This window comes from Mesitornis unicolor, unplaced genomic scaffold (assembly GCF_000695765.1).
Source record: "Mesitornis unicolor isolate BGI_N332 unplaced genomic scaffold, ASM69576v1 scaffold29467, whole genome shotgun sequence".
NCBI classification, from domain to species: Eukaryota; Metazoa; Chordata; class Aves; order Mesitornithiformes; family Mesitornithidae; genus Mesitornis; species Mesitornis unicolor.
The window spans coordinates 7392-9829 of NW_010196244.1; the positions used below are offsets into that span (position 1 = coordinate 7392).

General features: G+C 55.7%; 1 protein-coding gene across 1 annotated transcript in view; it reads right to left on the reverse strand.

The window, feature by feature from the left end:
* The window catches only part of LOC104543741 (acid-sensing ion channel 1-like), a 10329-nt gene that overhangs the window by 7226 nt on the left and 665 nt on the right, over positions 1-2438 (reverse strand).

The window sequence follows — 2438 nt, forward strand, 5'->3', positions numbered from 1 at the left end:
CAGCCCCGGGGAGGCTGTGGCAGAAAGCGCCACGGGAGCTGGACCCGCTCCGTTTTGTAACCACATCATCCTCGGGGGTACTCACAGGTCAGGAGGGATGAGATGGGCTGCAACTGGGAGCAGGATTTGGAGGATATTATGTATATATAATAAACATATCCATATTGGTGGGTATTTGATGGGGTAAGTGGGCATCAGAGGGGAGAAAAATCAGGTTTGCAGCGCGCCCTGGCCCATGGGCGCTGTGCAGCTCCAAGGCGGTGGCGGTGGTGGCACCCACGGTGCCTCCATTGCTGCTCCAGGCAGGATCAACCCCTGCAGATTCCCGTCTCTGACCCTGGCAAAAGGCAGAGCTGGGGCAGCCGAGCAAGGTGGGATTGCCCGGGATCTCTGCCGGGACTAATCCTGCTGCCCCTTATCAGATGCTGCCACCTTGCCTCCGCTCGCTCCGCCGGCCAAGCCGGGCGCAGCTTGTGTTATCCGGCCCTTTATCCCCCAGATTAGACGCTTCACAGTGGATTAGCATGTCACATTCTAATGCAGAAAATTTGATGATTAAAAAGGAGGTTTTTTGCTCTGTATTATTCCCCACCTCCGCCTCCTCTCCACCCCGTCCCCGCCAGGCCCGGGTAGCCCAGCCCCAGCCATGGGGACTGGTGATGCTGCGGCGCTGGGGGATGCAGGAGCCCCATCCCTGGTGCGCATGGGGTGGATGGGAAACCAAGGGTCCCTTTTTTAGGACCGAGCAGGGTGGAGGGGTTGGGTACTCCAGGTGCCCATGGCATCCTGCCCCGGGTTATTGGCCACAGGCTCGGCATCTGCAGCGCAGGACTTTAATAAAAAGCACATTATGGTGAGTAATGCGCTAAGTGGACTTCATTACAGACCCGGGGCCTCCCCGGCTGCCGTTGTTCCATATGATTTCATATCAGCCGAGCCTTATCTCCTCTCCAAACGCTTCCATTTAAACTCCATTAATCTTTCAAAGCTTCCCTGGGCCAGCGCTGCCGAGCGTTTCCCAGCCGGGTGCTCGGGCGCCTGCAGCCCCACTGGCTCGGGGTCTTGGGGGGGCTCAGCCAGGACCCCCCGCAGCTCCGTGGGTGGTTGAGCTCGTACCCACGGCCAGGCCCTACACTGTGCATCCGCTGCGACTGCTCCCACAGCCACCATCTCCTTCTTGCCAGGAATCTATTCACGCTCCTGTAATTGAAACAGTTTGTAATGCCGAGAGCTTCCCGGGTGATTTCCCCATCGGCGGTGTCCCTTTGTGCCGTGGAGGGGTCACCGGGACCCGGTGCCGGTTCCTGTCCTGTCAAGATGCTGCCGAGCAGCCAGGATTATTCTGTACGGACACTTATCCCAACGCCTTTCCGTGTTTTCTGCCGATCACGAATTACCCATAAGCAGGTTGTGATTTTTTCCGACATCCTTCACAATTGCTTAGACAGTTCATGCAAGCGGATCCAAGCCGACGGTTTTATTGGTGAGGAAAAAGAAAAATAAAAAAAAATAAATTGTATTCCTATCTGGTTTTCTTGCTGCGTTCGCTCGCTCTGGCTCTGCACACATCACGGTTTTCAAATCTAATCTAATCCAAGCAGGGTGGTTACGCAGCCCCGGCGTGTGGCTGCTCTGGATGGGTCTCCCCATGGCTTTACCGGTCTCCAGCGCTGCTGGAAAGTGAGAAGGGAGCTTAAAATCCTCAATAATCCGGAGGGTGCATGGGAAGAACCCTGCCCCAGTGCCATCCTGTGCTCCATCTTCATCCTTACAGTAAAAGCCTGGATGTGAATGCACCAAACCCACCATGCAGTGCAGACAAAAAAAGAAAAAAGTTCCCCCCAAATAAATAAAAGGTTGTAATATCCAAGTGTCAGGGCCTGTATAAATAAATAACAGCCCGAGATGCTGAGGAGCCGCTTGAGTCATGGTTGTTTCGGGAATTGCAGTGATGCTGCTGAGAGAGCCCCGGCTCCGGCCAGAATCTCTGCAGGTGATAAAACAAAGGTGTCTGTGAAAAGGCAGATAAATTAAAACGCAGGCGAAAGGCCCTGAGACCGCACATTTCCCAGATCTTCCTGTGGAGACCTCAGCTCCTGCGTGGCTCTGCACGCTCAGGGGGGACCTGCATCCCTCTGCCCCCAACATCTCCCTGCATGGTGTGGAGAGAGAGAGGGAAAACGGCACCAGGAGGCTTCCTGGGCAGATTCCTCGAAATGCCCGCAGTCAGCGGAGAGGTTCAGGGAGAAGAATTTGTAAAAATCCTCTTTTCTGGTGCTGGTCCAGAGCCGCATTTCCAGCCCACGGCTCCTGCAGGGACTGGCATCTGTGGGGCATGGGGTCCCCCATCCGCAACCGTGACAGCCTCCACCGCAGCCGGACGGCGCTCGAAAGCCTCCTCCTTTCTTCCAGCAGCCACAGCTGCCATTAAACCTTAT